At 40.7% G+C, this 13,158-nt stretch overlaps 1 long non-coding RNA gene across 1 annotated transcript in view; it reads left to right on the top strand.

Moving 5' to 3' along the window:
• Positions 1 to 54: 54 nt before the first annotated feature.
• LOC308487972 overlaps positions 55 to 13,158 on the top strand; it is a 51,875-nt gene continuing 38,771 nt past the window's right edge. The window contains exons 1-2 of the long non-coding RNA XR_013991818.1: positions 55 to 97; positions 675 to 767. This is a non-coding gene — a long non-coding RNA (uncharacterized lncRNA). The remainder of the gene's footprint in view (positions 98 to 674; positions 768 to 13,158) is intronic.

The following is a 13,158-nucleotide window of genomic DNA, read 5'->3' as shown; positions in this document are numbered from 1 at the left end:
GCCCCGCCCCGCCCGTCTCCTTCTCCCCCCGGTTCCTTCCTGCACGTCTCAACTAGGTCAACGCAAGGTGATCCCGGGGAGGGAGGCCGTTCTCTGGGTGCGCCTCCTCCTGCTTATCTTGTTGTCGTTCTTCCTTGCCTCGCCCCGCACCCTCCCGTTGCCCTTTCGGACCGTCCGGGAACTGGTTCCCTCCAGCCGCCTTCACCTGTTCTGCTTCTCCCCGGAGGCACCCTGGCCAGAGAGAGCAGACCGAGGAGACTTGGGCTCTCGACGCCACACTTACATCTAGGGAACTGCCCGTGACGGGAGGTGGCCGCAGTGGACCTTAGAATTTGCCGTGGGCCAGGCCCCTACCGTTGTTGGAGGGTGGCGGGGTGCGGGGCGGAGGCACGTGGAGAGAAGCGGTGGGAGGATTCAGTAACTTAGAGAACACCATTGGCAAGGTCAGGGAAGGCTTCCTATGTCCATGTTGCTGTAAAAACCTGTTTGCATCCACGTTTCGCCCCCTGGAGTTTCCGTTTTGTCCAAGTGCGCCTCTCCCCTCGGAGACGTCGTGTCTTGCCCTCCTTGGAAATAGAAAACAGTCTGGACAATGGGTAGGCCTGTCCTACTTGCGCGGCCTTTCGGACCACGTGCCAGCCTTCACTATTCCCCCCACCTCCTTGTCCCAATAGGCAGACCCGTTCAGGGAAGCCTGACGTCTACGGAGTTCCTGACAGCAGCTTGATGTGACTGAAGGGCACGCTGGCAAGTTTCCGAGCTTGAAGGTGAGAGGATATAGCGAGGTGAGCTTGTTTAGGGCTTAGCCAAGGCTTCCAGGCTCACGTCCTCTTCGCTTACCCTGTGTGGGGAAGGGCTCTTGGGCAGTCTAGGCCTCACCGTGTCCGTGTTTCATCACTCAGCTTCATCTGTAGACATTTGTCAACGCTTCCTACCATTCTTTATCGCTAGTGTATTTAGTTTATGCACATGAGAGCAGGAAAAACAAATATTGGGGCTGTTGATCTGCAATAGAAGCTTTACAACGTTTTATTCTCAACTCTTGAGGCAATGAGACTTGTTTCCTTTTTTTTTTTTTTTTTTGTCTTTTTCTCCCAATTGTGGGAGGAAACAGGAACTAACATCTATTAGAATGATTCTTGTATCTTAAAGGGAAAAAGACTGACATTTCCCACTGGGCTCTTGTTTTCTGTCTTCTGATAACCGACAGCATTGTCTATTTTTAATGCAAGTGCAACTAATGCACTACATACCTTTTAAATTATTTTAATACCTTGGGTTCCATCCTTCTGGTGAGATAGTGTGAATTGCCTACTTTGGCACATGACTGTTGCCTGCTGGACACAAGGTCCCACTTGCTGAACTCTAAAGAGTGCCTTTGTGACCTGACACACTCAACATTTTTCTTAAAGCTACAGTAGGATCGGTCAGTGCATCTTTGCCTTGCGTGGAATATCATATGTACATAGTACCTTCTCTATGGATAAGGGCATAATTTATGCATTCCATTTATCTTTTGGACAACTCCAGACTTAAGACTATCCAATTACTATATAATCCAGATGAAAACTTGAAAATGGAACATGGTGGGTAATATCAACCTTATCAAGCAACAAATTATGTCATAAGATTTTGCTCTTCATATTTAAATTGGACAAAATATAATTGGGGCATCCTTAATAAAAATAAGAACTGTCAACTGTTTGATGTCAGGCACTAAGAAAGATAAATTAGAAATTGCTGCCCATTTGTAGTCTTTCCATTTTCCTCTCTAATCCTGCTTCAAATGTTGTCCCAGCCCTAAACTCTGACTTGTATTTTATTGTTTATATATCGGTTTGTTAGGGGTTTTGTACCAAAGTACCACAAACTGAGTGATTTGAACAACAGAAATTTATTGCCTCGGAGTTCTGGAAGCTAAAAGTATCAGATCAAGGTGTTTGCAAGGCAGTGTTCCCTCTGTAGGCTCTAGGGAAGGACCTGTTCCAGGCTTTTCTCCTGGCTTGTCATCCATCCTAGGCTTGTGGCAGCATCACTGCTATCATTGCATGGCGTTTTCCCTGTGTGCCTGTCTGTGTCCAAATTTTCCCTTTTTGTAAGAACACCAATCATATTGGATTAGGGGCCCACCCTGACCCAGTAGGACCACATCTTAACTAATATTGCAGTGACTCTATTTCCAAAGTCACGTGTTGAGGTACTGAGCGTTAGGACTTAGCATGAATTTTGGTGGGGACATAATTCAACTCATAATTCAATTTTAGTTCAGTGCTTCTTTCACAAGGTAGCTCTACTGACCACATTTGTCAGCATCACTTGGATGTTCTTATTAGAAATTCAAGTCCCCAGCCTTCATCCTAGACAAGTGATGCTCAAAGGAGGAGAGTGCTTTTTGCCTCCCAGGGAACATTTCGCAACTTTTGGAAACAGGACTGGGGCAGAGGTGCCGCTGGTATGTAGTAGACATGCAGGGCTTGCGAAATATCCTACAATACACAGGACAGTGCCACAACAAAACATGATCCCACCCCAGATGGCAGTAGTACCAAGATTGGGAAACCCTTCCCTAGAACTGCTAAATGAGAATCTCTGAGAAAGAGGCCTGGAAATCTACATTTTGCCAAACACCCAACATCTTGTACCCACACTAAAGTTTGAAAAGCACTACATTTCCAGATAAGAAAAAGCTAAAGGAGTTTATGAACACCAAACCAGTATAAGGAGAAATATTAGCGGGATTTTTTAAGGAGAAGAAGAAAATAGATCGAAAATATGAATAATAAAATGGCAATAACTACATATCTATCAACAATTACTTTAAATGTAAATGGATTAAATGCTCCAATCAAAAGATATAGGGTGGCTGAATGGCTAAGAAAACAAGACCCTTACACATGCTGCCTACAAGAGACTCACTTCAGATCAAAAGACGCACGCTGAAAGTGAAGGGATGGGAAAACGGAATACTTTTATCAGACAAAATACTTTTGCAATACTTTTATCAGACAAAATAGACCTTAAAACAAAGGCTATAGGAAATGAAGGACATTTCATATACAATAGCCAAGGTACTGAAGCAACCTAAGTGTCCATCAATAGATGTTTGGATAAAGAAGAGGTGGTACATATATGCAATGGAATATGACTTGGCCATACAAAAGAACGAAATACGGTCATTTGCAACAATTTTGATGGACCTAAGGGTATTACGCTGAGTGAAATAAGTCAGAGAAAGACAAATACCATATGATTTCACTTATGTTGAACCTTAACAAACAAACGAACAAAACAGAAGCCAAAAGATACAGAGAACAAACTGATGGTTGCCAGATGGGAGGGGAGTTAAGGGGCTGAGTAAAAAAGGTAAAGGGATTAAAAAGGACAAATTGGCAGTTACAAGACAGTCACAGGGAAGTAAAGTACAGCACAAGGAATGTAGTCAATAACACTGTGATACCTATGTATGATGCCAGGTGGGTACTAGACTTATCACGGGGATCACTTTGTAAGTTATATAAATACCTAACCACTATGCTGTACACCTGAAAAGAATATAACCTTGAATGTCAACTGTAATTGAAAAAATGTTTTTAATCTTTAATAAAATAAATTAGAAAACTACCATAGATACAAAAGCCTCTTCTAGGCATAGGAACTTGCTGCATTTCGTTCTAGATATTAGTCCCCTTTCTTATTTATTAGCCGTACAAGTTAATCTAATTACTTATTACTGCTTAGCAATTTTCACAATTTACAAGTCTTACTCTAATATTAATTTTAAAGTGGAAACTTGTTCGCATTTTAAAACTATCATACTACATTATGTTAGTTTTGATAAACTATCCTTTCTGGATGTCCTTTGCCTAATGAAAACTGTTGCCTGTCTATGGCCTCTAATCCACTAGTTTCTCCTGTGCTCTGAGAGAGTGATTTGTCTATTTCATATAGTTCTCTCATCCCTTGCATTCAATGCTGCTATTTTCTCAATTTCTTTTCTTCTGGCATTTGAAAATGTTTTTAGGTTACATTAGTGGTATCTTAAGAGCAGAAATAAGAAAATGGTAGTGTCGTAAAAGACAGGAGAACCCAGGGGAAAAATCGTAAAACTTCCATTTAAAATAGGTCATTGGAAATTGTTAGATATTGCAATGTGTAACAGTTTTGGGAACAGGATGCTTCTCTAAAAAATGATTTCCCTTTTAGAGAGAATCTTCCATTTTCCAGGTAAGACTTGAATATAGACTTTGCATCAGAACAGCCAAACTGTTCATATGCTACTTTTTTTTTAATCCAGAGATTATAAAATCAGAATGCTTTTTCTCCTACATTATCCCTACTGGCTATTACATTACCCAAGCTGACTATATTATTAATGACCTTTTGCTAGTTTTCTAAAGTCACCACAGCTAAAATTTGAGAACAACTCTAGCCTCCTCTTCCAACAACCAAAATCCCCTAATAGTTTCTCTTTCAACAATTTCTTAAGAATTAAAACTTCTTATGTCATTTAAACATTCTTCCTGTGAAATTATATGACCTTCAAGCTTGCTACTTCTTTGCACTATGTGGCCAACTGTATATTCAGCTCTTGAATTCAAATGAGCCCCCTAAGCTTTCCCAAAGTCTTCACCAAAAACACCTTTATAAAAATCAAGTTGACTGCTGAGAGTAGCGAGGCATGGAATAAGCAGCCTTTATAGTAAGCTGAATTTTTAATGTAAATATGAACAGCACATGTATAAACAAAAGTGTGGTAACATATAGCACAATCTATACAGTTCATTTCAGAAAAGAGATCTTTTGTGTTCATATCCAAAACTTGATACTTGATGGATTAAAGTTACACAGTATAGTTCAACTGTTGCTCGTGTAAACTGATCGCTTCACATAGGAAGTCAAAAGACTGCTTAAAGAAAAAACCAGAACGGATGGAGCAGTGGGGGTGTAACATCAGTTCTCCCTTCTTCTATGATGTTTCCTACTGTCTGGAGGAGACCAGAGTGAAGTGCAATGGGAAAATGATGCAATTTCCCAAGATTCTAGTGACCTGGACTTTCCAAACTACTGAAGACACAAGTCATAAAGTTGTTATCTAACAGTTCCTACCCCTGACAGTGAGACCTCCCAGCTGCGCTTCTCCAAAATGGGTACGCTTAGGAACAGAATTATCAAGTGAAATGTTTTCTTTCCCAATCATCTCTTCTCTAATGTCTTACTAGAGAGAAAGATGTGGAAGAAAAACTGGTGGCAACATATTCTATCAACGCCCTTATGGGTCACCATACCTGCAACAGCCTTCTCCCTTTTCAGTGTTTCTCTCTTCTCAATACCTTGCTCCTACGTATCCTTCAACATCCATTTAGCACCTTGCCACTTTCAAGAAGAGGACTAATATAATGGAAAGAGTGCTGGACTTGAAGGTCTACATCCAAGTCTTGGCTTGGTTACTTAACTCTTTAAGGAAAATCTCTTGTTGCCTTCGTGACTCTATTTTCTAATCTTTAAAATGGGAACAATAATACTTGCCTCACAGAATTATATACTTGGAACACGGTATTAATAGGCTATGAGTAAGCATTTATTTATTTTAAGGCTTCCCCCAATCAGTCTCATATACATAACTTCTCTCCCATCTCCCCAAACACTGGGACATCCTTATAGCACTTGTTTGTCACTTAATCCACCATGGTGTACTTTTACACTTGCAGACCAAAGAGATGAGTGCCTTGAATCTTTGAATACATATCAGTAACCCAGGCTCTTAAGTGGGTTGTCCCTTTGACCTCAGACATGTAGAAGTGTGGGATGAATGAACATCAAAATCACATGTGCCTCTTGTGGCTCTTTCTGTCAAACTGATGCTTCCAATCAGTGAAGATAAGTGGTGGAGGAAGCTGGAGTGATAGAGGACTAGGAAATAAGGAAGGAAGTGGTTATGAAGGCATATCACATACTGATGGAGTGGGGGAGGGGAAGCTACCTCAGATGACTTAGAACAAGGACGTCAGATCTTGTCAATTTCCTTCCCCTCAAAGAGATCTCAAATACGTTGAATGGGATGTAGGATTCTCAACATCACCCTCCTCCTATGTTCCTGGTGGTCCAGATTCAAGGAATGTTCTATTCCGTTAGTGGTGGGAGCCTAAAAACCTACACTATTACGTAGGAGAAGGGAGAGGGTAAACTATGATGTTGCTTTGTGCTTAGCTTTATGGGAAAAAGGACTATGGTTCGTTGTGTGTCTCATCATAGCACCTAGCCTAGTGTTTTCACGCATGATTTTAGTCTTCTAAAAAATAAATTAATTGAACTTTTGGAAATGATTTTCTTTTAACTCAGTTGGTTGAATAAGAAATTGGGAAAGAATTGTCTTCTTTCCACAAAGTAGTACTAACAGTTTCGTTGCTATTAAGGAGGCCCTGTCAATTTCTTAATTTCTTTCTTCAAGAACTTATTTTGTGTCTTAAGGTCTGCCGAATCATAAAACTTGTATTGTTTCTACTTTATCTGGGATGAATTTATGGATATCCAGTTTGCATGTTAAATCTAAATGAAAGAGAAAAATATTTTAGTTATATGCATTTTTTAAAGGTACCAGATTGTCTACTGAGAAATTAACTTTGTTAATTGACTATGAGTACAGTGTCACCATATAGAAATTTCCGGGAAATCTCTTAATGCTGCACCAATTCTTATTGGTCTCATTAAGTTTATGAAATGTGATGAGTGCTCACCCATGGGATAGTAATATAAATATACCTTGTAATTAGCCCGATCTACTTTGAGGGTCTACATCACAGAAGCAAGTTCAATATGGATTTTAAAAATCCTCAAAGACACCACAGAACCATGGTCTTGGAAAGCTTTTTTGAAATGTGTGTGTGCAAACAATATACTGCTTACTGTGTGGACGTGTCATTATGTATCCATTTCTCAGATTTTTACATAGAATTATTTTTTGCCACAACAAAATGTATCCTGTTTTTTCTCTTTGCATTTGCTAGAAAATTAGGAGAAGCCTCTGACCTGAGTTACGAAGGGAATCGAGGCTCTTACCTGTGTGTGTCTATGCTGTGATGTAAGATCTGGCCCTAGCAGATCTCATTCCCTCCTGTTCCTCCCCAGCCACACTGAACCGCTCCCTGCCTTAATACACCATGCCCTTTGGACCTGCCGTTGCACTGCCTGAAGCACCCTTCACCTGGTTAATTTTTACTCACCCTCCAGTCCTCAGTGAAGAACTCACTTCCTCCAGGCGGCCTTCCCTGACCAGCCAAGGCTGCGCAGGCTCTCCCTCCCATGAATTCACATAGCGCCTTGGGACATCTCCCCTGGTTATAGCAGTCAGTAATGAAGGTTTCACTTGTCTGCACCCCCTCTGGATTCTGCACTCTGGGAGGACAGAAGCCATCCTGTTCTTCACATCCCCAGGGCCTACCCTAAGCCAGGCACGCAGAGATCTTCAAATAGATTACTACAAGGAATGAAAGAAGGACTAGATAGTCTATTATTATCACTACTACTTTGAGCTTTGAAGACACACAGATCAATAGAAAGTGACTTTTGCCTGAATTTTTGTAGTGTGGTGATCCATTTGTTTCAGCTTTCAAATTCTAACCTAAAGTAATACAGCAGGTCCTGCAATAATGCTGTTTAGTCCAATGTTGTTTCGTTCTCACGTTGATGAGGAAAAAAAAATTGATTCCCTGCTGGGGCTGTGTGGAGTTTGCACTGGGGTAGGTTTTCCCTGGTGCTCCGCCTTCCTTCCATACCCCAAACATGTGCTCCTGATGTGAATTGGCATGTCCCAGTCTGAGGGAGTGTGGGGGTGTGTGAGCGGCTTTATGACGGAAGGGTGTCCTGTCCAGGCTCAGGTCCTACCTTGTGCCCTGAGCTGCTGAGAGAGACTCTGGCCACCCAGGACTCAACTGGAACGAGTGGGTTAGAACATCATTATGTTACTTATTTTTATTAAACTTTCTTAAATGCATGGATAGCTCACTTTGTTTCACTCTTTAATATTAAGAGTGTTTGGGTCTTTCTTCAGAAGTTTGGTGATGTGTTTGTGATCAGAAGTCTTCCATAGAAACTTAACTCTTGTTTGTATTAATTAGGCTATGGTAAAATTGGTCTCATTATCCATTTTGCTTGAAGTCATAGTTTCCAAGAACCCATGGATGCTGTAAAGGGAGGACGTACTCTACGCGATGCTCACATAGTAGACAAAAAGGACCGTGGAGGCACTTCTCTGTCACTTTCCAGAAAAACGCATCAGTGGGGCCATCGCAAGCCTTTCTCCTATTTACCTACAAGTGGTGGCCCCCGTGTCAATATTAGTCACCAAACAGCAAATCGAGCGTGTGCATTTTGTGCAGATTGAGTCATTTCATTTTCTGGGAGATGATAGATCTACATTTTGCCATCAGTGTTGTTATCCGAATGTTGTAGATACGTAAAACCTCTCCTGCTCTGCAGAGCCTGTACGTACTTGGGTTTCTTAAACTCCTCCATTACATCACAAGCTTCTTGCGTGTCTTCTTCATGTTTTAATGACCACAGAGCCAAGCCTGGTGCCTGGCACACAGCAGGTGCTTCAGGAGCCATGAGGGAATTGTAGAAGAACAATTTTGAGTGTTACAGGGGCATATGGTCACTTCTCATGTTATTTTATTCACTCACAATAGCCTCAAAGGGTATTTATTATCATTCTTATCTTCTGGATAAGGAAACGGGGATTTAGAGATGTTGGGACGCTTTCCCAAAGTCATGTTACTTGAATGTTAGAACTAGGAGTACAGTTCAGGAGAGTCTGGTCTGAAACCCACCCGTCCCACCAGCACACTGCCTTTCTGTGCATGTTTACCGAATCGATTTATTAATAATTCCCATAGAAGACAAATGAACAGCAGGCACAGCTAATTCATCTGGGCGGGGCAGTGGACGGGGAGGCTATTGATAAGTTATGTAACTGAACTATTATCTTTGGAGCTAGTGGAATTAGGTGTTAAGGATAATCAGAAGCTCACCATGATCTGTAAACAGAGCTATAAATAAACACACCAACTTGGCATGCAGACATAAGAAATGGAGTAACTCTTCTTGATAAACAGCATCAGTCTAACTCCATGAACGGTCTCTTAAGAGAAACGAGGCGAGGCAGAAATGGCTGGTTGCCTGTGTCATCCACCCATGCTCCTTTTCCTCCTTAGAAACACAATACTAAAGGCCACCGTTCCTAGCCTCCCTTGCAGCTAGTGTTGGTAAACTGAAGTACTGTGTGGGGACTTCATAAAAGTGTTCTTCAGAGGGAAGGGTGTACCCTTCTGCCTTTCTTTTTCCCACTGGCTGGGATACAGATACGATGGTTTGAAGTCAAGTCGCCATTTTGGTTCATGAGGTGACAGGCCGAGGATGTCCAGAGCGGTGCCATGGGGGGTGAGGGGGAAGGATGTGACTTCTGATGACTAAACTGCCATCCCTGCTCTAGACTGCCAACATAGACTTCCTCTGTGTGAAAGGGTAACAAACTTTCATCTCGTGTAAGCCCAAAATGGAAGAGGAAATAGCCCATTTAGTGATGTCCATCATGTAAAAGTGTCTCTTCAGGGTGTTCTTCTATTTCTGTTCAATTTATTTCATCTTCTGATACTACAGCTGTTTGTATTTCCTGGAACTTACATTGCACACTTGAAACTGGCAAGCAGCAAGCATCATTTCTCTGCCATAGACTGTTTGGTTATTGATCCTATCTAACAAGTTCCCAGTAAGTTTTGTGTAGGTGGCTCTGATTAAAGGTCAGGAGACAACATGTAAAGTCGACAAATAATCTCAAGTTTTGAATTACACAATTTCAAAGGTGAGGCCCTACCTCAGACCACTGATCTAGTGCGAAATCATTTTTATTCTTCCCAGTGGCATATTATCTTACTTGATGGTTAACAGCAAATGATTACTGAGTTTAATATAATCACATGTAAAACATTGCACTATATACAGTGAGTTCACAGATGGGTCGGAAAGCGTTTGATTCTTTTAGAAAGTAATCAGTTTATTGAATGGGGGAAAGTCATAATGGGGGTGTGAGCTTTCTCTCTATCTTTACTCTCTACTCATTGAGGTAAATGCAACTCCATTCTAATCTCAGCCCTTTTGTTCTGCCAGGTTCTCTTGCTTACTGCTCTCTAGTCCCATTGGCCTTCTTTCCATCCCAGGCCATGTTAAGCACGTTCCCCCCAAGGGCCTTTGGGTTTCCTGTTCTCTCTGCTTAAAACACTCTTCCCCAGCTATCTGATGGCTTGCTCCCTTCCTTTTAGGCCTCTGCTCAAATGTCCTCTTATCCATGAGATCTTCCCTGACCCCTCTTGTCTCAAGTGACACACCCACACCTATCACTTCCTCACTCTGCTTTATTTTTCTTCTCTCCCTATCTGATAAATTACGAAATTACGCTTCCACTGGGAAATGAGGTACCTGCCTCCCCTTCTGCAGATACCTCCCGTCTTTATGAGGGAGGTTGGGAAGTAGCACACCTTTCTCTCTGTATGGGGAGAGGAGTAAAAAATGCCCAAACACTCTCTACTCCTTTGAATCCCTGTTCTCCTTGACTTTTTATTCAGTCACCTTGCCCAATTTGGTCTTGTCATATCAAAGCTGGAGGTGAGGGTTTCATAGATACTGATCTATTTTCTTTTAAATCTGCCATCGTTGTATCAGGCACTCTCTTTAGAATGTGGGGGTAATTGTCTCATACCGTTCTCAGCTTTGGGACTTCAGCTAAAAATATAGAGATGACAGGTAAAACTTCATTCAACATGCTATTAAATAAGACCTTCCCATAAACTGACATGCTTTAATTGTCACAAAGAGAACATTTGAAGTTTGAGGTGCTCATTATGATCCATGAGTTCCGGATGTCTACTTTTTAGGAAATAGGCATCTAGGCATGTACACAGCTCAAAAGCGATCTAAAATTGGTTGTGCAGTCACTGTGGTGGAAATCTACTGGTTCTGGCTGTCGAACAGTCACTCTTCCTCTTTCTTGGATTTGTAAACTTTGGTCACAGTAAATGTACATGGCAATAACTAGGCAAAAACTAGGCAATGTAACTAGGCAATAACTAGGCATGAGACCAATTTTAGTCTAATTAGAGCAAATATTTGGACATTGCCTGGACAGGAATCTGGAAGATATATGCCTGCTGCTGCTGGGGCCATCCCATGGAGAGAGCTTGCCTCAGAGAGAAGGCAGTCAAGAAGAAAATGAACATGAGAGATAAGAGAGACCAAGGTGCAGAGATATGTCACTAGATCTCGCCATGCCTGAAGTCAGTGGCTAGACTTGTTATATGAGTCAATTAATTTTCTTTTTTCTTCAGCCAGGTAACTTGTCTTTTTATCACTTGCAACGTAACAGTCCTGGCTGTCACGATGCCATTTCTTGACTTAAACTGTTGTCTGTGGATTGTCATCTGAGCTGCTATGTTCCAGGAATATTTTGTCAAGATGGGCTTTGTCCAGGGAGTGCTGATAATTGAAAGGACTTATTAATGTCTCATTATGGGATTCTTCTGGCCACAGGGCTCAATAGTAGAAATATTATTAATAATTGTTTTGACAAATTCAGTAATGTTATGTTTGGAGGCATAGTTGTATTTGTGATTCTGAATTTTACTGTTGAACATATGGCTGAAAAAGACATTTTCTTTTCTTATTTGGTTTCTATAGTAATCCAACATGGTAGACTTGTAGTCTTTTTAGTCATCATTTTCATTGGTTAGTTTTTAGAGAAAGTATACAAATATCTTTAGGTTATCAATCTTTATGTTCAAATAGGAGTATACAGTTAACTCCAAAGGTAATAAAATCCTTTAAGGGACCTAAAATCCTTTAACATTCAAACGAATATATTCTCCCTAGTGTATAAAACATAGTCTTCTAATACATAAATTTTTTAAAAAGTAATATATAGACCAGTCAAAGTGATATAGATCTTTGAGAATTTTTAGCAATGTTCCTGTTAGGAGAATTAATTTACTGGTAGAAATCAAAAAATATTGCTAATAGTGTGATTTTATACACCCACCAAAGTTCTACCTTTCAATTTCCTGTTTTTATTTTAAACCAAAACGTTTGTGGGAAGAAATACCAAAATTTGAGAGGAGATTTGAAATTGAATTTGTCATAGATGGAGCCAAAAGAAAGAACCTTGAGCTCCAGATACCATAAAACATTGTGTGGGGTCTACTTTTGGGTTCCTCCTCCTCAAAGGGAGACTCTAGAGAGGTTCCAAAGAAAAACAGAAATGAAGATGGTCAGGGAAGTAGTTGTCTTTCTTGTGACTCTTTAGAATTTGGGAATTGTCTTCAAGGCAGTGGGAGTGGCTGAAGGATATTAATCTATGGAGGAACATTATCATATTTGCATTCTTCAAAAATTCTTTGTAGAGGGTTTTCATAAGGAGAAAGCAAATGAGTTCCCCATATCCATGAGAGAGAGACTAAGAGGGGAAACAACTGAGAGGCAGGGATTGAATCGCTGCAGGAGAGAGAGTTTGATAAAACAAAGAACTTGACCAAGTGAGTGATCAGACAGAGACTGTGAAGAACTGAACATGTTTTATGAAGGAGAGTCATCTTTCACATTGTAACTTATGCTTCTGGTTGAGGCAAGAGGTTGGATATGCTCAAATTTCCTAAAGTATGTTCTTTAGAATTGTTAATAGATGTTTCATGAACAGAAAACGAAGTTTCAGGCTTTGGCACAACTGAATAGGCCTATTTATTTACTGCAGGCCATTGCACAACCTTTAACATGCTAACCTGCCTGTGAATCTTTGAGTGGAACATTGGGTTCAGGGCTTCCAAACTTAACTGAGCGTTTTGTTCTTCTATTCTAAGGAGCAAATATTTTTCTTGGTAAGATACTGACTCAGATACATTTGGTTCTGTTAACCAACTCTAAGATTTGTTCCCGTTGGTTCTGAAATCCTAACAAGCATTTTAATTTTGGAATTACTTTTTCATAGTGTTTATCCATTACAAGTAAGTGATCTCACAATTCTCAAGCAAGTCTGCCAATATTAAATAATAACTAGGCAATAACTGCTTCTTAGAGTCCTTATTTTACGGATGGATAATCAGATAAAATGTGAAGAGATAT

The sequence above is a fragment of the Rhinolophus hipposideros genome (assembly GCF_964194185.1).
Source record: "Rhinolophus hipposideros genome assembly, chromosome: 19".
In the NCBI taxonomy this organism is placed as follows: Eukaryota; Metazoa; Chordata; class Mammalia; order Chiroptera; family Rhinolophidae; genus Rhinolophus; species Rhinolophus hipposideros.
This window is presented reverse-complemented; position numbering and strand designations above follow the sequence as displayed.